General features: G+C 44.8%; 1 protein-coding gene across 1 annotated transcript in view; it reads right to left on the reverse strand.

The window, feature by feature from the left end:
* Positions 1–26,432, reverse strand: part of NXN (nucleoredoxin) — a 127,082-nt gene that overhangs the window by 76,225 nt on the left and 24,425 nt on the right. The gene's annotated exons all lie outside the window — the stretch shown is intronic.

The following is a 26,432-nucleotide window of genomic DNA, read 5'->3' on the forward strand; positions in this document are numbered from 1 at the left end:
TATTAAAGGGCAGGGGGAGGTGGCAGAAAGGAACTTGTATTGGAAAAAATAGGATTTTATAGTTGAGAATAAGTGGGATTATGATTAGGACCTTTGGAGCACAGAAAAGTTAAATTCTAGATGACCTCTGGGAATTGTTTCTAAGAAAGAAATAAAAAGGGGAATGAGTTAGTGCATAGTGTATTGCTCACCAGCTTTGGGGCAGGAACAAAGTCCCTAACTAGCAAGGATTCGCTGGGGCTGGAAACTTGGCATGGCGGTAGACCCAAAAGAGCAAGGGTGACACTTCTCAGAGACCAGGAAGCACAACACTAAAACGGGAGACCACAGACAGGGGACAGAGCCGGAACTTCCCAGAGTTTCCTAGGTCTTTTCCCCTCATCCCTCGAGTTTTGGTCTCCAAGCAATCAGTTCTGTGCTTTTATTTCTATGCTCGGTTTTAAACCACATTTTGAAAAGGCACTTCTCTTGAAAGGCAAAGATTGGGAGAAAAATACTGAAGCCCTTAAGAGCTCCTGTCTAGCTGCCAAAGCATTGTTTTAGTCAAATGTCAAATGAAAAGGGAGAAGCAGAATGATGATTTTATTTGAATGGCTTCCAAGGAAAAGTAACCTCCAGCAAAACACTGGGCCCACTTTGCTGGAAATCCTGGCATGTCGACAACAGAGATGGAAGCAGAAAATTGCATCTTCCAGAAAGCACGGTATCAAACAGGAAAAACTACAAGGAGTGATGTGCTTTCGGGTCCCTGTGGCTCGGGGTCCATTTTATTCTTTTCTATTTATTCCTGCTGTAAACGAAATTACTTTTAATATAATTTTCCCTGGAAGAGGGGCTTAAAAAATGAGTCAAGGTCAAATCCCTTGCTTTAAGTAACATAAATTACATTCAGTTCTAAATTTGCTGAACTAAATGAGTAGGGAATAAAAATGAATCTAAATATGTTCCAAAACTTGAAGATTTCGGGATATGGTTAAAGGATGGTGCCTCCTAGTAACATGTGACAATGCATCCCAGCTAGATTAGCTACTGTAACTACCCAAGGAAGCGAAGTTCTAAGCATTCAGGGATTCCAGGGATCCCCGTGGCCCAGAAGTAAATGTTATGGGCAAATGGAGGAAGGAAAAGAAGAAAAGATGGGCCAGTGATCTCGGAGCTGTCAAACTATTGCAAGGTACCCAGAGCTTTAATGCTTATTTGAAAATTACAGCAGCCAACAGGCCTCTAGGTTAATCACCATCTTAACCTCTTCCTTAGAAATTTTCTTTTTAATGTTTCAATATTCCTTTTTTTCCCTCCAGCTTTATTGAGGTGTAAATGACACACTGAAATTGTATATATTTAAGGTGTGCACTGTGACGATTTTATATACACATATACTGTGAACTAATTACCATAATCAAACTACATGACATCACCTCACCCAGTTACCATTTTTATAGCATGTGTGGTAAGAACACTTAAGATTACTCTCTTACTAAATTTCGAAAGTGCAATACAATCCTGTTAACTATAGTCACCATGTTGTCCATTCGATTCCTTCTTTAGAAACTTTCCCAGGAAGGGAGCTATTAGAAGGCAGATATTTCCTATGGGTCTTCATCTTCATTCATTACTCACATTTATTAGACACTCACTGTGTCCTGTTCTGTTACACACGTTGGAGATACAAATCAAACAGACTTGCCTCTGGTGAGACGGCTGCTTCTTCCGTGAACAAAAGAACGAAGTGTTCTGGGTCTGCGACTCTTTTACTCAGGAAACGAAAGCCAAAATACAGGTACTCCTTTGTCATTTGTGGCAACTGTCCCAGATTCTCCTTGCTCCTTCTCCACCTGCTCCCACTCTCTGGTCACACTACCATCTCCTTCCTGACCCCCATGCTCATGCCCCATTTTTAAGTTTCATGCCTACTCCTTGAACTTAGCATCGGTACCTATGGGCACCTTGGTTCAGTGGTCAGGACTCCCTCAAGGACGTGGCTCAGACCCATTTCACCAGCCCAGCCCCACTCAGACTGCCCACCCTGGGAGGATGTTCCTAATTGGTTCAACCTCCAGGAGGTAAACCTCAGTGTCCAGCTTGACAGGAGCCACGTACAAAGTACATCATGGGGACAATGGAAGGAGTAGCTAACTCCTTCTAGCAAAGCTTTGCAAAGTGGTGATGGCTAAATGAAGTCTCAGAGAATGAGCAGAGTGGGAAGGGCGGGAAGAGCATTTCAAACAAAGTGGAGTGTACGTTAGTGAAGAAAAATAATGTGTTGTGTAGTCACTTTTGTGGGCAAGAACCCCTAATGGATAATAATAAAATGTTAATGGAGCTCCCTCATTATGGAAGGCACATGGCCCAGTACAGGGCCTGGCACTTCACAGAAACTCATTAAGTATTTGTGGAATAAATGAAATATCAGTTTTACTTAAAAAGTAAACTCGTGTGTCTAAGTCAGAAAATAACCTATAACATGACTGACTACAATTCCCCAAGCCAAAGACAATCCAGAAAATTCAGCATCACCTCTCCCAAGACTACAGGGCCTTTTCCTTCTGTAATCAATCACAGAATGACAAATGAGGCTGCGCTCGGCATGGTCCTTTGTGCCAGAAACAGAACCCTGGGCCCAAAGGGATCTGGTCTTGATTAAGGTTATTTTCCTTTGTAACGTTCACATTGGAGCGGAAAGGGAGGAGGACCTAAGAGGAAACTGAAGGAACCCAAGACGCATCAGCGAGTTTCACTGCAGCCTTTTATTTCCTTTGTGAGCAGGACTCAGGGAGCCCACAATTCCTGCCTTCACCTGGCTAGTGAGTCAAAATTCACTTCAGTTCTAACCACCTACGGTCTTAGTTTCTTGACTTTAGACGGGTCTGGTTGAACCCTTGGTGAATTTCAGGACTCAAGTAACAAAATTAATTAAATCAAGTTTGCAGAGCCTCTTATTAAAAATGTTTCTGGGATAATCATTCCAATTAAACAGCCTTTGTTAGAGGGTTTTGTCAATGTTGTGTGAAAACTCCTTAATTCCATGATGCTGGTAAATGTGAGTATTGTTGTAACAACAATGAAAAAGCTCTGTCATCTCAGCATGATTGGAAGTTAAATGACTGCAGCCAGTTTTGTGAAGACTCAGTCAAATCCCTTTCTATATATAACCACTCTTACTGCGGGTTACAGAATCTGTGTTCCCCTGGCCTCACTCACTGCAGTCCCTGCACTCACCTCAACCGGTCGTCAGGTAGGAGCGAGAACAGCACGAGTCAACACTTACCAGGTAGTGCATGGAACAACTGAGAAAATTGCAACTGTTGCATGCAAGCAACAACTGAGAAAATAACATCAGAAAGGAACTCAGAAAACCCAACTGGCTGCAAACCAGTCCTCTCAGAAAACACTGGGGACACCTCCATTCAGTCACAGCAGACGGCAGCACGGTGCAGGCTCGCCTCTCTGTGCCCCTCTGCTCACCCTACAAATCAATATGCACTAACCTCCCGGCCTCAGTTCCCACCAGCATCCTAGGTCTCTTCATCACCCACTAGACTGCCCACCCACTTCCACAACCTCCTCCATGCTGAGGACCTTTACCTCCACTCACTTTAGGATGGCCACATCCTGAATTGTGAACACCCAATGAAATACTTGGTAGTAAAAATACTCCCAAATCCCAAACTGCAAACTTAGAAATCCTGCTTCCCGTTCTTTCATCTCTCCCAGCCAGTCTACCTTTTTGGCCCTGAGAAACCTGACAGCATCCCATGATTGTTGAAATTCTGCCTATGGAGCCAACACTCCCCCATGGCCACCCTCTCAGCCAGGTGTACCAGAGGACACCCAGGTCCCACTGGAATCTGACTTTACAACCCAGCAATGCCTGCACAAACCCCTCAGCCTTGGTGCTCGCCAGGCCTGCCTGGGTTTGGCATAGTCTCTTTTTCCAATTCCTCCAACACTCCCAGTCCCAGGGTCCAGGTCTCCCCGCTCCAATTAGAGACGAGCCCTCACCAGCTCCCTCCAGGGCTGCATGGCTTTCCCACATTCTCCACCCTTATTTACACAGATTGACTTACTGTCCAGCCTTTCCCCCCGGGGCCAGTCTCATCAGTTACATTCTCATTGGCAGCATCTACTACACGCTCAACTAGCTCTTGATTTATATGTACCGCCTGGCTAATCCATTCTCCACCCCGACTCGGTCCACGGCATCAGGAAGCCTCCACATCCCAGAAACCCTTCTAGTGATTCTCTTCCAGCTCCCTGACTGGGGCCCACAGCGATCGTTCAAAAGTCTACCTTCTGCCTTCAACAATCTTGTCTCATCTCCACCTCGAAAGCAGAAGGCATCGGGAAAGCCTCTCACAGTCCCTCCTCCCCTCCTCCCCCCAGTCTCAGAAGTTGGTACCCAACTCCCCCAACCAACTCCCTGACCTACGCTCTTGTTCCATCAGCCCAAACCTGCCATTTAAACACTATGTGACCTTTAAAAGTTACTTCACCTCTTGTGACTCAGTTTTCTCACCTGTAAAATACAGAGAAGAGCACCCAACCTAGACCTGAGTGGAGGTGGAGCACGTGGAAAGCCCTGAGCACAGCGACGGGCATGTACCCGGGAGCACTTTCCTTCACTGCTCCCTCTCCTCGCCTCAGCCTATCAATAGTCAGGTCTCTGTCACCCCAAAAACGAGCTGTTTATCTTCAGGCAACCAATCGCTCTCTCTTGCTCAGCACCAAGCTTCTTGACTCATCTCCGCCTCCTCCTTACCCACTCACTCCTTGGCTCCCTGCAGGGGCCCGGGGCATTCTCCAGAATCGGCTCTCAGCAAGGTCACTGAAGACTTCTTACGGCAAATCCCGTCTAGTTCTCAGTCCACTCTGCCCTCCAAAACCACAGCCCTCAGTCTCTTTCCTGAACCTCTTCACTTGCCTCTGTGCTGTGTTGCACCTGTGGTTTGTCCTTCTTGTCTCCTACACCAGCCCCTCTGCCTGCCCCTCAATGCCAGGGCTGCTGGTTCCACACCTGGCTTTCTCCTACCCCTGCCCCCTCCAAATGAGCTCACCAGCTCCCACTGCCTGGACCATGCAGGGAGTGCTGGCGATTGCTCAGCTCCCTCATTCCTCACCCAGCCTCCCTTCCGGGCTCCACCTGGGTATTCCAAAGGAGCCTCAAACTCAACAGGCCTAAACTGAGGTCACAGCTTCTTCCTCTGTGTTTTATATAGGCTGATGACACCATTATCAACCCAACTCCCTGCTTCAAGCCTTTGCTAGTGTGCTGGGCAAAGGGCATAATTCTCGGAAACCCATTTTAGTGGGTCCTTGAGACCACACTGGTAAGGAGAAACGGGTTGACCCTGTATTCGTGGACGTGGATTCCAAGTGTAAGAATCATTAGTCAGAAATGGGATAGGGCCACAAATAAAATCTAAGGGCTACATTCCCAAAGCAAGAGCTTATTATTCACACAAGACCTAGTTAGCTCAAGGTACAGGAAGGGGTTGAATTTGGGGGCTAAGAGCAAGAGAGATGAAGAACTCTCAGTTCTTCCAAAGTGCTGTGTGTGACTTCCAATGGCTGGAGCCACGCTCAGCTCCTCCCTGCTTCCCTCTTCAACTCTGGCATCCACTCCACTCCCAAATCCCTCCAGATTTCTCCTGTTCTCCCTTCCTTGCCGCCACTATCCCACTAGTTCGGGACTTCTCTGTTTCTCACCTTACAAAATACAATCACCTACTCACCATCCTCAGCCTTGAGTCTCTTTCTCATTGGTCAGTCTTTCTAAACCATAACTGTAGTCACATCATTTCTCTTCCTAAAACTCTCCATGGCTCCCAACTGCTGTCAGGAGCGAACACAAGCTCTTTGGCCTTCATAGTGTAGCCTCCACCTGCACTTCCAGCATCCAGGTGGCATCACAGCTGTGACAAATGACGTGCTCTTTGCTGCCCTGGGACATGCCACACTCTAACCCCTTCGCCCACCACTCAGGTTACTTCTTATGTCTGAAACAGTCCTCCTGTGGCCACCTGCCCACACTCCTCTTAAACGTGCAGTTGGCTGCAAAGGTCTCAGCAGGGAGGTTTCCTCCTCGGGCAGAGAGCTGCTCCTTCCTCCTTCCAGTAGTCTTCCCCACACACCCTGGGCCCCTCAACGGCAGGGCTCTAGTCTTATTCAGCCAGTTGATATTCCCAGGGGTGCTTTTACAGTGTCCAGCACAGAAGAATAATGCAGAGAGCCATGAGTGAGCGCTAAACTTTTTACAGGCACCGACTCATTTAATCCTCACAGGAACTAGGTAAGTGCTGGTTCGCTCTGCTTACAGGTGAGTGAGTCAGGCTGGCCAGTCCGCTCCGGAACGACAAACTGACTTTACACTGTGAATGGTTACAGTCATTCAACCTTAAGGAGACCCTCAATAAGACCAGAGTCGTTAAGGAGACAAAGGCTCCTGGCCACTCCTGCACACATCATCAAATTTTGAAATACTCTGTCTGGCAAGTCCTTCCAAGAGATTCTCAGGTTCCTGTGGAGAGTGTGCTTCATAAATCTCTACCCTTTGCTGCCCCGCTCCCTGAAATCAGCTTTCCTCATCGTTGGGGGCCTCGGTTTTCCCTGGCGACTGCAATGTTAGTTATTTCTTCACAGATTGGTTACAGGTGAGAACTACTCACAAAACATCTCAGAATTCTGCCAATTAGAAGTTCATTTGGGTGAAACAGATACTCTTAGAGGAAAACATAAAAGACCAAAACTAACTTAAGAAGTAAAAAAACCTTGAATACAGTAATAATCATAGAGTATCTGTACTTTCTTGTCAAATTACCGCCCGCCCCAAAAGGCACTGGGCTCAGGGAGGTTCATGGGCAAGTGCTAACCTCTAAGGAACAGATGATTATCAGCCTATTCACACAATTCCAGAGCCCAGAAAAAGGACTGTGGGTGAGCTTAATTTATTTCTTTATTCTTTTCTATGTTTTCTGAAACTCCACACAGAACATATATTACTTTATATTAGAAACACTTAATCTATTTGACTTATAGGAACTTTTAGTAAGGAAATAATTAGATTTGTACAAAGTTTTATCTATAAGCCAAGGAGCTTCTGTGTATAATCCATGAGCAAAAACTCAGAAAATGAAATGTCCAACAATATATTCATTTATTCACTTTCAGTGTGCACACCTACAACAAGCCAGGCCCTGTGTTAGGCACTGGGGATGATACAGTCAACTGAACAAGCACAGTCCGCACCCTCAGGGAGTCTGCACTCTTGTAAGGCGACAGACACCAAATAATCTCCAAATCATATATAAATTCTGAAAAGCGGCATGAAATAAATACCTAGGTTACAATGAGAGCACATCTGATACCGGGAAGAGGGCTTTATCTGGGGATCAGGAATGATGGACTATCAAACAATTGTTCAAACTAATGATATGTTGATGAATATTTGAGGACACCGGAGCATATTCATGACATAGCAAGTGAAAACTACAAAGCAATGTGTATAGTTCAGTCTCACTTTTGTATAAAAATGATATTTACACAGAAAAAAGCATGGAAAGATATACAAAACCAGTACAAGGCAAAATGCTAGCAGTAGAGAGATTTATGATTCCTGTTTTCTTGTGCTTCTCTGTATTTTCCAAATTTTCTTAAAGATCTCTTATTACTTACATAATATGCTTTGTGAAAGCTTCATTTGATTTTTTAAATTCTTTTTTTTATCCTGGTAAAGTATACATGCCATAAAATTTACCATTTTACTGCGTGCAATTCTGTAGCGTTAAGCACATTCACATTGTTCTGCAATCATCACCACCATCTGTCTCCAAAACTTTTTTACCTCCCCAAACTCAAACCCTGTACCCGTTAAACACTAACACACCAGTCCCCACCATCCCTAGACCCCCCCAGCTCCCCCCAGCATCACCCCCCAGCAACCATCAAGCACTATTTAATTTTAAAATTCAAACATTTAAAGACCAAGCTTCATTCATGCTTTAAATGTCAATTACCTTCATCTGCTAAACTTCCATCACTAGAAAAGACTGCCTGAGTAAGACAGGAGCTGGAGTTGTATAGAGCTGGGAGACAGGTCTGGGTGGCAGTTTGGGACAATCAGGATGGGAGGTGGGGGGTGTGGTAGTGGGAGGAGATCCTACAACAGAAATGGAAAGGCAAAAGGAAGTGCTCACTTTGAAGTTTGTCCCAGGGCCCTGGGAGCAGCAAGCGTATTCAGGTGCAGGGACTAACCAACCATAAACCTCTGCTTCTTTCAGTTCAACAGTGATTGCCTCTGGCTGCCAAGACAGACAGACAGACAGACAGACACACACACACACACACACACACACACAGAAAGATGGTGAGGGAAAGACACAAAACTTAAATGTCAAAGAATCAAGCCTCCCAGAAACCAAACGCAGGAATTTCCCGCACAGTACCCTTGACAGCTGGCCATGTAGCACCTGCCTGAACACATCCAACGACAGGGGTCCAACGTAGCCTGACATTCCGGAGAATATCCAGACAGCTCCATAAATCCCCAAACCCATAAATACAGAAAGGGTTGTAGAGGCTTCTGGCTTTTCCGTGATTTTTTTTTTTCCAAATGTCTCACCTCCCACTGCAAGTTAGCCCCCTTCTCAACCTTCTCCAAAATTATCTCACCAGAAAAAATGTTGTCCTGGCTCAAGCAACTGCTAAAACTTTCACGAACATCCTTGTTTCCTGATGAAGTATGGTATGTGGTGGGCTTATTCCTGGTGCAGCAAAATTAATCATTCTAGTTTCTTCTTTATCCAAAACTCCTTTTTTTTCTGGCTAAGACTTATCCCTTCTTTGGATATCTTTGCTTCTTCTTTCCTAACATCATTACTACGCACAGCTGATTTTCTTTTGGAAAGAGCCATTTTTCATAAAGAAAGTTTTAATTAGTTAAAAGTTACAACAGAGTTGCAATTCAAATCTGTATCTCAGCAAAATTACAAATGACTACCTGTCAGGAACCTTAGGGATCGCTTAGAGCTCTTGAAAAATCAGGGCAGTGTTAGGTCTGCAACTTTTAAGTATGTCCTGTCTATGTGGCTTCCCCCTCACCTTCCTCTCTTTATTAAAAACAGCATCCCATATTTCTTGGGATTTGTAGAACACGGTTCTAGGTAACAAAAGCAACTGCGGTTAAATACATTTGTCCATCTTCCCACCCAATGCGGCCAGGAAAAGTAATAACCACCCCCACCCCCGAAGATGAATGGGCAGTCTGATGGAGGGCTGCGAGGGCTGGGAAAGGAACAGGATGTGAAAGAAGCAAAAGGTAGACAGGGGGTTTGGGCTGAGCTAGAGGAAGGGCAGAGTCAGGGGGGGACTTATGTGGGAAGCTCTGCATACCAGTCAGAGGGCACCGGGCTCCTGGGGGCAGAGAACAGAGAGAGGTCGTTTTTGGAGACAGGCTAAAAGTTAGAGAGGTGAAGCTAATTTCAAAACTGCCTAGAGATAGCCCTGCCCACCTCCTCACCAGCTGTCCTTTAATTACTCAAGTCTGCACTTAATCCTCCTCCTGTTACCTAGCATCTCACCAGCCGGAGAGGCTTGTTTTAACCAAGACAACTCCTCTGAGAAGCTGAGCTGGTGGTAATTAAAAAAAGAGAGGAGAGGCTAATCATAGATCAAGGAAAACCACAGACTGTAAGTTCGAAGCAGGCCTTGACCAAAACTCTAGAGGAATTACTTATTTCACAGGACTGCTGTAAGGAACTAATGAGGGTGCAGATGAAGGCACTCTGCAAATAAAGTCTGTACGACGTACAGAGGGCAGGGAGCAGGGCTCAGAAGGGCTCAGCACCACTTCTCTTAAAAGGTGACATCTAACTAACTTCCTATTTTACTTCAAAAGTAAGAATGGCAGTTTGGGGAAAGGTGGGGATGCCTGGCATATCTGACTCCATCAGGAAAACGATGAGATTTTACTCCAGGGAATCCTTGTGGGCAGGACGGAGACCTGAGGGCTAGATAAGGTGAACTGGTAAGTGGCCAAACCAACATGCCCCCAAAGTGCAGGCTGTTAAGTGGATATTAACCTAGAGGGAAGTTTCTCACTGTATCCTAAAGGACTCCATTCTGGCCATGTTCAGCTCAACATTATTTTTAATTTCCTTGAAAAAAGGTATTGGGGAATATTGCAAACAGGTACAGCTATCACAAAACTCAGAGAAAACAAACACTATAATCAGCTCTGTAAATGCAGTATTCAGAATAACTTTATGCCTGCAATTTCCATGTAATCCCCATACAGTAAAGCAGAGGCGTTAAATTGGTGAATTGCATATGTGCTTTGTTTAGCTTGCCCAATGTTAAGAAAGAATTTAAACCGGCTAATAGCACATAAAAAATCCAGACTGTAAGCTTGGAAAAGAAGACCTCATTCCTGCAAGGCAATTATCACCAGAGATGAGTGCTGCCATCCAAACCCTGAGATGAGCCGTGCCCCTCCATTCTGGGCCCCCAACATGGCTCAATTGATCTCATTTCACCTGCCAGGCCCTTACTGGCATTTGACTTGGTGACTTCTGCAGTAAAACATTGGTTCATTTTATTAAATATGTCCAATTTACCATAAATTTCATTTGATTGCGTATTAGACTCTAATTCAATCTTCTCCCACTTTCAGCCTTTGCAAGGTTTTGCTCCTGCAGTGAGATCCAATATCTGATCATAACTTCATAATAATAACCCATGCATTGAGAACATCTCAGTTTTCCAGTGTGCTTTCCTAATCTTTGTTTTATTTAAGCTCCCCAGTATTCCAGGAAGTCTGAGCTTATTGTCTGCATTACAAGGGAGATCAACTAGCTAACAGGGGCCGAAGGCAAGCTTTCAAATCAGGGCTTGGGTCAAATCTTAATCTACCATCTTCCACCATATCATGCACCCCTCCACCCCTGGAGACAGCCCTGATTCTAGGCTGACCCAACTTGAGGAGATGTAAGTCCAGATTGCAAAAACCTCTGGGCTGCTCTGAAAGGGGCCAGCATTTGGAATCCTTGCTTTACTTCCATTTTTAATCTTCTTTAAAAAAAAAAAAAAGTATAGGAGTGTTTAATCCAAAGACAGCTGATTCTCATTTACATTTAACCTGTGTTGAACTCACTAAATTTTAAAGCTCTGCTCTCAAAAATGCATTCTTTAAGATCTCCTTGGTAACACTCATATTTAGAATCTGGGCTACAAAAAAAAAAAAAAAAAAAAAAAGCATGGACCCAATCAGTGACCAGAGTTAGAATAAAATCCAACTGGAAGTTCAACTAAGTAAAGTTCCAAAATGACAGTTGTGTAACAGACTCAGAGAACAACCTGTCCAGATTGGAGGAAGACTGGAAAGTCCCAGGAAAGCAGGACTCTCCAAGGTAAAAGGAGAAATTCAATAGCATACCTGATTGAATCGAGCTTGGGATGGGGTGGGAGGCGTGGATAGTTGAGGACATAATCAAATAATACAAAAAGAAAAAAAGAAAGGCAGTTAGTAACTTAAGGAAAAACAAACAGCTGCCCAAAAAACTGTAATCATAAGATACCACTTGAATTTGCCCTGAACAATACTGACAGATTTTCAACTGCACACAAAGCATGAATCCCAGCTAGATAGCAGAATGTAAATATCACCAACTTGGACAAAGTAAAAGTTAAGGTACAGAAAACAGGAGGAGGAGAGGAAAGAGAACTAGGGCAGAGTAGGAAGAAAGATACCAACATCTTCAGATCATACAAAGACTATCAAAAGACAAGAATTAAAGGTATAAGCATGATGTTTAAAGCTAAAAGTGTAAACAAGAGAGCCCTAAATGGTGATGAAATCATATCAAGGGGACTGGGAAGGGAAGGGAAGGCTGGTTTAAGTGAGCTAAATAATCACCTATCCTAGCAGAAAAGCAACAATAATGTTGAAAAACGATTGACAGAGAAAGAGCAGCAGGAACATATATTCATTTAGAGATATGGCTGTTATTACCAGCATCTAAAAAAAGAAAAAAAGTCACAACACTTTAAAGTGGTAGCTCTTGGGAACAGAAAGAAACAGAGAAAGATCATTTTTATCATTTTTTTTAATTATAAGTCTGTATATACTGTTTGACTTACTTTTAAAAATAATTTTAATCTATTTAGAAACCTAGAGAAAAAGTTAAGGCAAAGATCATCTAAAAAGTCCACCTCCCTGTCTGGCTACTAACCAATGTTGCCAGGTTTTATCTTCAAGTGGTTCTTCGAGTGTGATCCCTGGTCTAGCTGCAAGAGCAGTATCACCTGAGAGCTATTTAGAAATGCAAATTTGGAGGTCCACCTTAGGCCTGGTAGTCAGAAACTCTGCAGCGGGGCCCAGCAATTTGTAGCTTAACAAGCCCTCCAGGTGATTCTGATGCAGGCTCAGGTTTGAAAACCACAGGTCTTGAGCAAAACAAAACTCTACAGCAGTTTTTGGTGCCATCATCTCCTCCTCAGCTCAAGTGTTAACTACGCATTCAGGTCACCTCAGGTGAAGGCCTAAGTGGTCTGGAGCCCCTTCCAAGAAAATATGCATTTTAAAGGAAACTCTAGTTTCCCTAGGGTTGGGGCCACAAAGATGTAACCGCTGCCCTGTGTGAGTTCTGGTGGTGGGCCAGCAGCAAGGACCCATCCAGGAAGAGGCTTCTGAGAGGTACCCATTTGCCACAGCCATCAATGGGCAGTCAGTGGGCTGGGGGAACTGATGGCTGAGCAGCTGAGTGGGTGGGGAGTGCCCTGTGCTGGCTTTGCCAAAGTCATCTGCTATTATAAGGAAGCAAGAGGCACTTTACTTTTGGCTCCTGACACTCTGAACAGAGCTCTCGGATATCCTTTGGCTATTTCAGACTTAAAATAGACCAAAGTGGGAGGGGGAAGCAAGATCTTGCATCCTATATCTGCTCTGATGATGGGCTCTGGGGTTCATGCTTTGCCAGCTCCTTTCTTCCACTTTTGTTTGGAAGGAGTCAGAGTTCCAGGAAGGTAGGGAGCATTTCATGACTGCCACTATTTCCCTCTACAGAGCCCTTGACAGACACAGCAATCAGACAAAGCTTCAGAATCCTTCTTAACACTCAGCTCACAGAGCTAATACTAATCAGTGCTGGCAGACAAGATGAAATTAATCATACCCGATTCAGTACACCCGAGAATTTTACCATCAGGAGTCTCTTAGTAGGAACAGGAGACTGTCATTGATGATTTATAATTTTCCAGGTATTTTCCTTCTTAGGATAATGAATTTCATAAACTTATTACCAGCTACATGAAACAGGAGTCATTTTCCCTTCTCCTAAACAGCCTTGCTAGAATTTAGGTCTGGGGGTTGGTGAGCTCGTCTGCGGGCTTAACCATCCTTAATGAGGGAAATTAAAGTGGAAAGTTCCAGAAACCCAATTTAGAACTGGTGTGAGTCCCACCTGAACATAAACAGAGCAATCTGTACTTTCAGTCCTATTTCCTTCCTTCAAAGTGCTTATAATACAGTTTGGAAAGCAAAACAAAAAATAAACATGAGTAAGTGCCAAGTAGCTGATAAGAAAATAACACCAAAGGTTCCAAAAAGGGAACATCCGAGAGAGTTGGAGGAGGCTTTATGGAGGGCATGGCTGGGCTTGGACAGGAGGAATGTCCAGCGTGAAGAGAGGGCGGTGGGAACGAGCTGGGGTGCAGGGGGTGCGGGGTCTGCGGGGGCAGGCTTACCTGCCGGGGGATGCTTTGGAGACTGAAGACTGAAACTGGACTCGGACGGTGGGGAGCTGCGCCTAGCGTGGAGGGAGGGGCCCAGGAGGCAATTGAGAACTACTGCTCAAATGAGTCACTGAGTGAAAATGGTGCTTAAGAGAGATTAGTGCCTCGGCGCAAGGGATGACCTGAAGCTTGGGAGGGTAACAGAAGACACGGCTCTGTGGTGTACTTTCCTAGGTCTCTTCTGGGTACAACACTGAGTGGTCTGTAGTCTATCCCTGTGGGGCATCTACAAGACAGGGAATTCAGAGCAACCTCCAGCCACGTCCTCCTGCCCCTGCTGTATCAGTCCTACCAACCCTCATTTTGCTGCCACACCCAGCACCATAAGGAACCCTGAGGCTACTCAAAGTTACCTGAGGGCTGGGAAATCATTCTGGGGATCCTATGTGACACACTGGTAATGAGTGGATTCTAGTGGCAGCAGGTATAATGGTGAAGAGCTTGGCCTTGGAGTCAGCCTGTCTAGATGGGAATCCCAGCTGTATCACTTACCAACCTGTGATCATATAAAAGTTACCTAACCTCCTGTACCTCAGTTTCTGCATCTATAAAATGGGGCTAATAATAGCACTTACCTCAGAGGGTTGTTCTGTAGATTAAATAAATTAATATATGTAAAAAGTAAGACAATGTGGACAGAGAGTATAGCTTGATGGTAGAGCATGTGCTTAGCACGCATGATGTCCTGGGTTCCATCCCCAGGACCTCCATTAAAATAAATTAAAAAACCTAATTACCTTCCCCTGCAGACAAAGAAAAAAGTAAGACAATGTCTCATACATAGTACATGTTCATTAAATGTGGCCGTAATCAATAGTATTATTATCTCACACGTTAACTATACTTGTTCTAAGATTATTTTTATGGATTTATTTCAAGTCAACAGTTTTCCTTAGAAAGTCTAAACATCCCTCAACTGCATCTGAATCCACAGAACCACCAGATGTTCACATAAAATTGTAGAGCTGGAGAGAAGTTAGAATTATTCAGTCCAACTCCCTCTTTTAAAGATGAGGAAACTAAGACACAGGAAACGATGTCAGTGCTCAGTGAAAAACTTCCTTCCATTGATTCGAATTGTCCAAGATCACAAAGGAAGTTAGAGATGAAGCAGCCAGGTCCCCTCTTTAAACTGCTCCCTCTCAATCTTCAGGACCACTTGTAATGGTCCCTTCCCACCAACTTTAATATTGCAGCTTGAATCTCCCAAGAGGATTTAAAATTCACTCGTTTCCAAATCCTCAGAAGTTCCAAATGCAAGATAATTTAGCGTCTCATTCTGGGTGCCACTGGGACCAAGACACAGTACAGTCACAAAAAAGGTATTCGGTTTTTCTGATATGATTTGGTACTCCAGGTGGCGGTCACTACTGAAGCCAACATTTGCATCTGAAGCACAGAACCGTCTTAACTGGTGAGTATGCATCACAAGACCGAGGCCAGGCCTTTGGGAGAAAAGCTTGGCCAAGGGAGAAAATCTGATTAATAAAAAGATAAGCAGCCAAGAAATAAATTAAGTGACTGCTCACGGAGAGAGCACAAGAGAAAGGAGGGGGAGAGCCTGGTGCACACAGAGACGGACAGAAGAGCTTTAAGAATACGGATGGGGGATGGGGAAGAACTGATTTTCTAATATTAGACTCACCACATGCTCAATTCCCAAATCCCAGCCAAAATGAGGGCCCCTGGACTGCCCAAGAGTCCCAGGCCGCTTTCTGCTCTGGGACACTTTCTGCATCAGGGCTGTGCATGAATGCCGAAGCAAATCCTATCCATCTCAACTCCTCACTGCAACACAGAATTACTCACAGGGCTTATCTGGAAATGTCCTTTCATCCATGCCTCCTGCTAACTTAAAACAATGACTATAAAAAATATCCAGGACCCCGACAGTAAATCCATATCCCTATTATGCACTTACTAGACAGCTGTCTACCCTGAATGATACGTGGTCAGTTTGAGAAATATGCCTTCATTTAAGCTGCTTTTTATAAAATAAAATAAACAAAAGCCTTCAGGAATACCAGAACATTATCAATATGGACTAAATTCACGGATTCCAATGCAAGCAGCCAAGGTCCTCAGGCCTCGAGCACAGACATCCCTTACCCTGTGTTAATTGAAAAATAAACAGATGGGGGAGGACACGGGTCCTCACCTTGCTATGCAATTTAACAAATGATGTGATGTTCTTGCTTCAATTTTAAGTAGGCATTTTATTTTTAACTTTATAATTTAAAAAGCAATGAAAGGAAGTACAGTAAGAAGAAAACCGGCAGTGGGGTGGGAGTCACTTCTGAAAAAGTTCTTGAATTGATGACTGATGGTCAATAAAATCCCAAGTCTGGTCAAATTCCAACCCAAGAAAGAACATTCTCCTAACCCTCTTCCAAGCTGACTTTCCAGTTGGGCAGAGTATTCATTTGCTGCCACTCAAGATTACAACATTTTGCTGTGCTCTTTAAGAGAGCCGCAGGGCTCCACCCCAAATGCTAAGTTTCTGGAGATTCGCTGGCAAGAAGTCACCAGCCCTCCTATATTATGTGGTCTACGTGACAGCCAGAAGTCCCCTCGGCTTAGGAACACTGAGAAGTAGGGGGCTACCACTGGGTGACGGTGCCGACAGGACAAGGAGAAATCAGATGCTGTTTTGTGGGTAGCCAACCAGGCAGTGAGGTTCGGGAAAGGGCAAGTCTTGGAAACTGAGAACTATGAAATTGGGTCCGGGTGTGGCCAGTGAGGGGAGCTCAGAAAGCCCTTGAACCATCTGGTCAAGGCAGAATGAGGAACTGAGGTGATAATGTTTGGAGCAGACCTGGTAAGATCACGTGAAAGGAGCAAGACACCAGCTTGGGGACTCCATGGAGGGCTGCAGTAAATGAGCATCCCATCCATAAGCTATGTGCGCGCTCATTCAACGTGTATATATTGAGTGCCTACTGTGTACAAGGCTCTGGGCTGTGCAGAACACAACCATGAATAACACAAGACATATCCTCTGATAAACAGGGAGAGAATGCTATTAACGTGGATACTGACTGTTGTGGTCCTTCAGAGAAAACAGCCACCTTTCATACCACGCCAACCGCACGAGGGTCTGCTTAGCATCCTTCAAACATCCCCATATAAAATCTGTAACCCCGCTTCCAGGAGACTACACTACCCTCGGTCCCCCTCCCGCTCACATCAACTGTCCTCTGAAGGATGGCTGGGGTCTCTGTGTATCACCAGCCCACCATGCATCTAACCTGTGGACAGAAGACATGGGCTCTGGCCTCAACACAGGCTACACACCATTCACTAGACGGCCTGGCTAAAGCAATCTTCTCTCTTAGATCAAAAATGCTCTCGAGAAAAAGCCTTCCGGTTCTGTCTTACCTTTATTCCTCCCATTGGAACAGAGGTGCTGCCCTTCGACCGAGCGTCACCGGCGGGCATGCCTTGGAGCGTGGGTGTGTGGCAGGTGCAGCCCTCGCATGCTGCTTCTGCTCGTGCCTCGACCCCAGGAAAGCCCTTTCTGAAAATGGACACACTGTATGGCTCAGCCAATGATTCTGTTCTTCCACCCCTTCCAGTCCCTGAAAGTGACCTGAAGACTGGAAGCTACTGTGGGAAAGAACAGACCTGGAAGAAAAGCACTAAGCCGGGAGAAGCAGGGAGAGAACAGCAAGGCACGCCGGCCTGCCTCCCTTCCGGGATGCCGAACCCTGGCCTCACATGCAACCAGTGAGGAAAGAAGGATGCTACTGACACCTGACTTCAAGAGGCATGTGGAATGTCAGTCAGGTGTCAGAGCAGTCAGCGGAACCAGTTTTCAGGCTACATGGCCTTATAATAGTTTTCTCCTAATTTGCAGGTACACGTGGAATACTTCATAAAGGTGTTACAGTTCATGCTTATAAACTCACCTTTTTCTGAAAAATTTAAAATGATGTAAAACTGGGGATGTCCCAGAAGATGCAGGACACGTGTTCACCATCACAAGATCTACTGATATAAAAGAGAGGGAAAATCATCCTTTCTCTCTGGTCAATAGAAGCTCATCTTTAGGGTTATTATAAGAATTAGAGACCTAATATGCGTAAGGGCTCAAAACAGTGTCCGGGACAGTGAGTGCCATGCAAGTTTGTTAAATAAAAGCAAAGGAATGACATTTTTAAATGCTATCGTTTGGTACAATATATTTAACAAAAATCTGAAGTGACCCCAGAGACTCACAGTTTATGAGGAAACTGTCTATACCTTCCAGGGGGCTCTAAGACCAAAGGGGAGAAAGAGGGAGGAGGGTATAGCTCAGTGGTAAGGCACATACTTAACATGCACAAGGTCCTGGGTTCAATCCCCAGTACCTCCTCCAAAAATAAACAAATAAGTAAACCTAATTCCCTCCCTCTCCAAAAAAAAAAAAGAAAAAAGAAAAAAGAAAAAAACCCAAAGAGGAGAAAGAGCCCAGGGCTCTGGCCACAGCAGCTGTCTGGCTAGGAAGCTCTGCAGCGTGCAGCCAGCCCCCTTCTGGGTAAGAAGCTAGCCAAGCTTCCTAGGAGGGCTGCCTTTCACTGAGTTCCCCTGTTCATTATTAGAGCTCTTTATTCCATGGCTGGGTAAACACTTAAGTGAAAGAAAGCTTGAGATTAACCAAATTATACATGTAATTTTAAATGCTGCCATATAGATAGATATAAAATCTCACACCCACAGAGATATATATGAAATATTTGAACACTAGATACTCGATGTTATTAAGAATTATTGATTTGGGGAGTACAGTAATAGTACTGGTTATGTTTCAAACCCTTGACTTCTCAGGATCACCTTTAAATATTTACGGCTGAAATGACACAATGTCTAAGATTTGCTTCAAAACAACAGAGGGGGTGGTAGGGTGGGAAAGGGTACAGATGAAACAAGACTGGCTATGAACCCATTATCGTTGCAGCTGGATGACAGGTGCATGGGGTTCAGGAGATAATTCTCTCTACTTCTGTACAATTGGAAATTCCCTGTAATAAGAAATAATCTTTTGTTGGGCATTTTTTTTTTAAAGAAAAAAAGAAGGGAGAGACATGGCTAAAAAGAAGAGCCCGAGCATTCCAGATAGGGAGATGGTCAGAGGAAGAGAGAGCCTGCTTTGAAGAATTCGGGAAACAACAAGTTTCTCAAGAAAACCACCAGGCGATGGACGATCACTGCACCGTGAAGGCTGAAGGAGCAGTTTAAGGCAAAACTGGGTGGGGGAGGAAAGGAAAGGAAAACTGAATATTCTCCATAATCAGGGAGAACATATGTTCTTCCAGGGTTATTGCCAGTGAAACCTCATTTCCTTCCGAACACGTACACAGAGTTTCTGGGGTTTCTCCCTCCCTCCCTCCTCAACACACTCACACCAGACAATTTCGCTCTTCCCTGCGCAGATTCCAGGGAGGTATCCTGGAGACAGACATCAAAGGAATGAGAGCCGGCAGCCCAGAACAGGTCATGCTGTCAGAGGGAGGCTAGGAACCACATGAAAAGCAGAGGATTCATGGGGCGTTTTATTATTATTATTATGATTATTCTTTAAAGAGCTCTGAAATGTCTTTCGTTTGAGTTTTAGTTTAAGGACAGCTACCTCTGGGGGAACGGCTTTGAAGTCACAGAGCCCAGAGCAGCCCTCGGCGGCAGGCCAGGGAGTGGAGGAAGGTGCTGCACCCAGTGGAGAACAGAAGGATCCACACCGGTTGAGGGGTTAGCCTCTGTTCCCTAAAGAATAACTCAGAAGATTTATGCTTGATATAAGGAAACGAAGGGAGGGAGGGAGGGAAAGGAATTGCTGCTGGAGAGAAACAGTGTCGCTGGAGTCCGATTTGAAAAGGCTACCGAGGCCAAACTTGCCCTTGCCCTTCTAAGCATCCACAGCAGGATACAGAGATGGAGAGAGAGAGACCCTGGTGAAACCCAACTAATGACCTCTGACACAAGGGGCCAGCGCTGGAGGACGAGAGTGGCCTGAGAGCTAGAATAAGCATTTCACTTGGACTCTCATGGCTCTGGAAAGCAGTATCTGAAAAGCACGGGATGGGGGTCCTAGGGCAGAGGTGTGGTACCGACATTAGGGTGGCAGGCGCGGATGTGACAAACAGGTGGGCCGGCCACAGTCGCGGCTTACAGCTAGAGGGAAGGAAAAAGTAAAAAGCCTCGAGCATAACACTAACCCCATGTCAGCAGCTCCAACAAACACAGAAACGAGAAAACAAGAGAGGCTCCCTGCTAGCACCGCCCATGGGCCCACATCTTCACCATGCCCATCGGGAGAACGAGGGGCTGAAATAGAGCCATGAATTTATACTAACGACCTCAAGATCCGAAAGGAGATTCTGTCGCCAACAGGGCAGTCAGAGGGGAGTCGAGTAGAAATGGCATGCCCTGTCTGTGGGCAAGTCTAGGACCTGACCAAACTTTCTTCACTCCAGGACAAATAAACAATACAAACTATGAAGCTTCCAGAAATATTCTACAGTGCAGCAGTACTATGTCAAATGTTATATTTAAGATTCAAAGAGTAGACAACTGGAAACAGAAGAAAAATGTGGAAAATGTATGCTTGTTTTCAGACCAAGATTCTTTTTTTTTTTTAAAGCCGAACAGAATGAGAAAATACTGTAAGGAAACCAAAAATGCAATTGCATTTTTTAAAATTTCCAGTTAAAGACAGTTAAAAACTCAACAGAACCAATACTGTAGAATTGAGAAGAATAAAAAGAAAACAAGTCAAGTCAAAAGAAATTAATGAAAAAGATGATGAAATTCACGCTAGAACAAACGAAAGGGAAATAATAACTGAAGATGGAACAGAATCACTGACCCAGTAATTCTTAGGAATTTATCCTATGAAAACTGAACCAAAGACATGAACAAAGATGTATATAAAAGCAAGTTTATAACAGCATTGATGATTACAAAACTAGCCTAAGTTTCCCATAACTGGGAATTGTTAAATTATAAATTGTTATTTATAAATTATAACTTGTTAAATTATAAATGGTTCATTTATATAGTGGAATACTATGTAGCTCTTGGAGATCATCTTTTCCAGAAGAACGTATTCTTACATGGAAATATCCACACATAGGAAAGATAAGGCTGCCTTGTTACACAGGAGGGAAGTCACTTCCAGTAGGAGATCTAGAGGTGATTTTCCCTTCTATACATTTTTCTATATTTTTCAATTTTCTACAATGATCCTATATTACTTTTAAAAGAGAAAAAAAAAATCCCAATAGATGTTTTGGTAAAAGAAGAAAAAAGAGCTTTGAGTAACTTCAAAATGCAACAATAGGGCTGCCAAAAATCAACGCCACTGAGGTCAAGGGTAGTTCCCCTTGTGAAGCTATTGCCCCAAGTCTCCCCACTAGTCCTCAGGACCGGCACCTTATCCCCTGCCTTATTTTATAACAACCCAGAGGGTCTTCCAGAATCCTTCAAAACAGGATTCCACTGAGCATTTCACAGCACATGTTTGCCTCCTTGAATTTACTGTGTGGTAGGCAGGCGCTACACTCTGTCCTCCCTTCCCAGTGCCAACATCCTTCACTGTTTTTAAATAAGCTGTCAATTGCTGAAGGTAAATATTAGGGTTAGCTCCTTCTTGGGAGTCATAATTCTCTCTCGCCTCAAATGTTTGTGAATTTTAAATCTCTCAACTGAGGTACTTGTCCAGCATGGGGCTACCCTGCAGGCAACAGCCTCCTGGCTCTGTATTAACTATTCCAGTTTACGGACCTCCAGAGAAAAGTCACAGATGGGGAAACGGAGGCTCCAAGGAGACAGACTGACCAGAGGGTTCTGAGATCACAATGGAGAGGCAGGAAGGATTCCCTGGCCAGATCCCAAGCACTCACCCCCAGGTGGGACCACTCGCCACAACTTAAACACTTTGTCCATGTTACTTCTTCCAGCCTTCAAACACTGACCATAATAAGTAACACCTTGTCATTAAATCACGTCTTTCTCTAAAGGACTATTACTAACAAATTTTAAATTAATTCCCCCCACCCAAAAAAATTGATCATCATCAGTCCTATTTTATGAATAGAGAGAAAAATGAGGTTACAAAAGGAAAATCATGGGAGGAGGATATAGCTCAAGTAGTAGAGTGCATGCCTAGCATCCACAGGGTCCTGGGTTCAATCCCCAGTACCTCCTCTAAAAATAAATAAGTAAACCTAGTTACTTCCCCCACCCCAACCCCCCAAAAAAGGAAAATCAGAGAGTCATAAAATCACAATATTGGAAAAGACCTTAAAAGTTAGCTTGGGGGTTGGGGGGCATATAGCTCAGTGGTAGAGTGCATGCCTAGCATGCACAAGGTCCTGGGGATGGTTCAATCCCCAGTACCTCCATCCAAAAAAAAAAACAAAACAAAACAAATTATCTCCCCACAAAATAAGAATAAAAAATAAAATTTAAAAATATAGCTTAATGTCTCCTGACAGATGAATGGATAGCAAAATGTGGTATATTCATACACTGGATACTAGTCAGTCTTAAAACAAAGGAAATCCTAACACGTTACCACCTGGATGAGCGTGGACTGAGTGCAATGAGCCAGGCACAAAAGGACAAATACCACCTGGTTCCACTTAGATGAGGCTCACTCCAAGGCTAGTCAAGTTCCGAGACAGGAAGTAGAATGGTGGTTATCAGGCCGGGAGGAGAGGGGATCAGGAGTTATTATTTAACAGGTACAGAGTTTCAGTTGGGGAAGATGAGAAAGTTCTGGAGATGGATGGTGGTGATGGCTGCACAACAATGTGAATGTAGCTAAAGCCACTGCATTGCACACTTAAAAACGGCTAAAACAGTAAACTGTTATGTATATTCTACCACAAAAGAAAATATAACCTTTTTTTAAAAAAGTCATTTAGCTCAACAACTCTTTCACTTGAAAAATCACCTGCTGCATAACCTGCTAACACGTCACTAAGGAGTACCTGGAATCCAGGTGACTCGTGTTCTAATCACACCCATATTAGCCCCAAACTCCAAGATCAAATATATTTTGATCTTGAGCTTCAAGTTTATACCAACCCTCCCCATACAAGGACTGTCTCCAAAAGGAGTGATTTTCCCATCAGCTGCAAAGGCCTTGCTTTGTGCTGCTGTAAGTGATGTGGTTTCTCTTACCTGTTCACCCCAGTGGTTAAGCCATGAGCCACCGAGGGCCCTTTCAGTTACACAGATGGCCAAGGGCCAATAGTCTGGTGGATTTTTATTTATTTGTTTCAAATAGCTAAAAGTGACCAGAGCTTTTTTCTTTTCTCTCTGACAAGTTATGTGTGTCTGAAAAAGTCACTCTGCTAGCAAGCCAGGTGAAGGTGGTGAGAGTCGTGGGGAGGAGGGTGGGAAGCAGACCCCCTCATTTCCACCTGGAAGACACTACACTTTGTTTTGGCATTCCCAGCCAGTTCGTATTGCCCCCTCTTAGAAACTAAGCAAACAGAAAAATCCAGAAATGCTGGGGCAGAGGTGAAAACATTTTAAATGGTGGCCAGTAGGGTCAGGGTTTTCTTCCAGGTGAGGGCTGCAAGGGGGGAAATTTTTAAATCAACAATAACAAACCGCCTACCATCTGTGAGACACAGTGTGAAAAGAAAACTGTGTGTAAAATAGAAATGAATTTTTCTAAAATGGAGGCAGATGCCCAAAGGGCCCACCAGAAAGTTCAAAGAATGGTTGCCTTGGTAATCAACAACACGTGGGCGATGCCTAACAGGGAACATTTCTCTCTAAAGAACTCATGGCAGTGCCAAAAGGGGCTGAAAACTGTCTTCTCCAGCCTTCGGGCCTGTCCCTGTGACAGCCATGCCCTCTCATTAGCCTCCCAGGCTGGTCTGTCCCTGTCCAGTTCCTCCGACAAAATTGTACCGTAACAATTTTGCTCACACACCACAAACATCTCATGCCTCAGCTTCCAACCCTTTCAGAGTTGTTTAAATCATCATATATCTGGTGTCAACTGTCTAGCCTGCTCTTCCAGACCCACCTTCAGTATAGACTTCCATGCCCAACAAGCATTTCCATCCCAGGCCCTCTTGGAACCCGGGTTCGAGTCCCCGTTCTGACTGTTACAGCTTTGTGGTCCAGAATGCTTATGTGACAGAAGGAGGCTGGGCTTGGGGGACAGGCCTGAGCTTCAATCCCACCTCTGTCACCTGCTAATCCGCATGGCTGGGGTGGATCACTTTACTTCTCTGAGACTCCATTTCCCCTCTTGCAAAAACGGGATTACCACCTGCCTCAGCGGGTTGTTTGGTGGATTCAGGGAAAGGAGCAGGCCAAGTGTTGGCATGTGCTCGGTCCTGGGCGCGTTCTCCCTCAGCCTCTGTAACTCGGAGCTCCCGCCACTCACAGCACTGCTGTCAGGAATACACATCGGGGAAAGCGCTGTGGAAACAGTCCACTGCTATGTGGAGAGTGTGTGTATGTGAACACTTCCGAGCTCACACTGGGAAATCTCCCTCAGTGTTTTCTCCCCTGCCCTTCCAGGCCAAGGCAGGTCCTGCCCTTCTTGGAGGAGCTTCTCTGACTGATCCCAGGGGTCCTGGGCTTGCATTCGGACTCTTCCCACACTGTTCCACACAGCTGAATGCCATCTTCTCTTCTTTATTGCTTCTCTGATCCAAGTAGGGTCTCTTCTCTGTAAGACTATAAACTCACTGGATACCATGCACTCCATACCCCTGAATGCTCCTGGGGCCTCCCTGTGCAAAACTGTCCGCAGGTGCCCCACCGCTTGCCAGGGATAGACAGCTGCTTGCCAGGGACAGACAGCACAGTGTTGAGAGTTGCTGCACCAGTGGTAGCCCTTAAAGCCAAAATCACCAACAGGCCACCAGGGGCCACACCGGGCCCTTACATGTGTCATTTGGCACACATAAAATGGTTTACATTTTAATTAGCTAACAATTCTTAGCAAGCAGAAGAATCCACATTTTGTAAACATTTTGCAAAATCTGACCTCCAGGTCTGCATTCCAGCCAGGCTGCTCCTTTGAGATGGGGATGCTCTTAACCAGTTTGCCCCTGGCCCGCCACGCCCTGTCACCTGCCGACTCATACCTACTAATTTACACAGGACGGAGCTGAGGTCCGGTCTCTGAGCCCATCACCCAGACATACAGAGTCCAGAGTGAGCTGGAAGATGTGTCCTTCCTTCCTGTATCAAGTCCTCAGCATATTGCAGAACCCAGGGCTGGCTGCTCACCACTCAAAAATCAGTACTCAAGAGAGACAAATGTTGATAGAAGGGAAAGTTGCCTTTAATCAGAATGCCAGGAATCTGGGGAGATGGTGGACCCAGTGTCCCCCAAAAACCATCTCTGAAAATTCTGCTCCATCATGAAAGTTTTAAAGGAAAAAGAGGAAGTAATCTCAGTTAACTGTGTGACGGCTGGTTGACTTCTGATCTTTAGATAGATGTGCTATCTTGTTAGCACAGTTCTTGAGATTACTGAAGGACAAGCTGGGGAAGAGATCTGGTTGTCTATTAATTACTTTTTCTCCATTTCTACTTCTTTGATCTACAAAAAAATAACGAAAAAACAAAAAAACCCAACAGGTTAGCCAAGATATTGTCTGATCAGAAGATTTGAAAGGTGTGCTTGGGCTGGAGATGAGCAGAGCATGGGGGCGCCTGGTTTAAAAGTTATGTGACAGAAGGAGGTGGCTTTGCTAAAGGGACAAGAAAAGGGGTTTCCTGCTGAGGGCGGCTTCCTGCAAGGAGCTGCTTCCAAGGAGTCATGCAGCTCAGGCCACCGCAGAGAAGGTCCTGATGACGATGAGCGTTCATGTGCTTTTAGGTCCGTACAGTTCTCGGGTATCTAGTGCTTTGTGATCTAGAATGAGACACACAAAGGGGGACGCTGAGCAAAAACAATCCCAACAAGAATAAAAATTACAGCTTTCAATTACATACTGGGTGTGCCAACTTTGCCAGGCCCTGTTTAAAGGCTTTGTATGCATTTATTTAATTCTCACATAACCCTGTGAGTGAGGCACTATTGTACTGACAGTTTTTCTAGTGGTTGAGCCAGTATTTGAACTCTGCCTCTAGCCACCTACCCCCTGGAGATGTGCTGAGCTGCCTAACAAACCCAGGCTGTCACTTAAAGAGGCATCTTTCAGGAGCCAAGCACTGAGTTGGAAAGAACTTCACACATGCTGCCTCGTGTAACTTTCAGAAGAACCCTAAGCAGTAGACACCATGACCCCCATTGTACAGATGAGGAAACTGAGGCCCAGAGGGATAAGAGATGTGCCCACAGAGCTAGTAAGTGGCAGAGTTACCTGGTCCGTTGGCTTTCCTTCCAAAGCCTATTCTTTTTCCCTGTGCCCCACTGTGTCTGCTGGGAAGCATGGTGTTTGGCACATTTGGGGAGAAAATAAGTCTTCTGTCTTTTGGCAGGAATTTCTCAGCCAAAGTATGACTAGATAAGGTAGGCTAGGGTCTTCAGCACACCAAACACAGAGTCTTGGAGAAGGGAGAGTTTAGGAGAATGGTTGAAAATGCTCATTTCTCAGAAATGGCCTTCTGAACTTTCAAGCACGCAGAATCCGTCAACCCTTTGTCCTCTTTTAGTTAACCCAGGACCCCCAACACACACAAACACA

The sequence above is a fragment of the Camelus dromedarius genome, chromosome 16 (assembly GCF_036321535.1).
Source record: "Camelus dromedarius isolate mCamDro1 chromosome 16, mCamDro1.pat, whole genome shotgun sequence".
NCBI lineage: Eukaryota > Metazoa > Chordata > Mammalia > Artiodactyla > Camelidae > Camelus > Camelus dromedarius.